The sequence below is a fragment of the Haliaeetus leucocephalus genome, unplaced genomic scaffold (genome assembly GCF_000737465.1).
Source record: "Haliaeetus leucocephalus isolate CR32 unplaced genomic scaffold, Haliaeetus_leucocephalus-4.0 Scaffold808, whole genome shotgun sequence".
NCBI classification, from domain to species: Eukaryota; Metazoa; Chordata; class Aves; order Accipitriformes; family Accipitridae; genus Haliaeetus; species Haliaeetus leucocephalus.
In genome coordinates, this window is record NW_010973244.1 from 2811467 (window position 1) to 2812732 (window position 1266).

Here is a 1266-nt window from a genome sequence, read left to right on the forward strand (position 1 = left end):
TATCAGCTTCACAATGTTCTGGTGCGACTAGGCAAAGCATAGTCTGGCTAGTGCATAGTAAAGTGGGAAAAGATTTTATTTCGGTCAGTTTTCAAGACAGTAAAGCACAATTTTTCTTTTTGTCATTGTCCTCCTGTTCTGTGGATAATTCTTTTTAAGAATGCAACAAATCCATCTTCCTGTTATATTAAAGACACTTCTCATGTCTTTGGTAGTTTCCACCCTATGGAAGAAAAATAGATAAACTTACATACTATATGGAGTAAAAGTTCTTCCAGATAGGAAGAAGCAATACACTCAAAACTACATACTGGTTCTGGAATTTATTCCTAAACTCTTTATTTCCAGAAATCGGATTTGGCATTAAGGGAATAAGGGAATTCTGGAAAAATGCCTTGTCAGCAATTGTACTCCCATCCTGATCAATGACCCAGGTTTGGACTGAATCCTTTCGTGTATGTTGGCCTGTTTCTCTCTTAGTCTCTTCTCCTCTGTGCTCTGGATGTTGGCAGGCAATGGCAAAGATATTCTGTGCCCTTAATAGAGACAAATGCTGCAGCACTGCCTCGATAAAAGACTGCCAGGCAGAATGGGTTCCTTAAACCCGTACATTAAGCCAGCCAGATGGCAAAGGGCTTGTGAAGTGAGCCGAGTACACCCATTTCTCAAGCCTCTTCCAGTTACACTCACGTGAAACCATTTCCACCAGCCTGGACAAATGGATGACTGGCAGGCAGTTCCTACGCACCTCGTATAGACACGTGGAGCTCAGGCATGCATGGAGGAGAGAAGCTAAGCACGCCCCAGCTGTGGGAAAGTCTTAATTGGAGCTTGTGCCTTAGGTACCACAGAGGCCAAGGTTTCATTAGGCGTGTTTGTCCCCTTCGGAGCTGCCGCTGCCCCTTTTGTTCTCGCCTTCCTCCAGCCTTGCATCCCAGCGTCCCCACGAGGGCATGCCCTTCACGACCCGCTCTTGCGGTTTCACCTCAGGCTTCCCCCTTCTGACCTACCGCTCCCTCGGGGCACCCCTGAGCGCCCACAGACCGAGGTCCCGGGTCGCGCAGGTACCGAGGAAAGCCTGAACGGTGGTGCCTCGCCAGCCAACAGCGCGTCACTCGGGCGCTCATCGCAGCTTCATTACTATTTAAATCCCGTCACTTCGCGGGAGGGCCCGCCGCCCTCCTTCGGTCGCCCACTTCCCTCCCTCCCTCGCGCCCAACGGCCGCCGGCAGGTGGCGCTGCCCAACCGTCCCTCCCGGCGCCGCG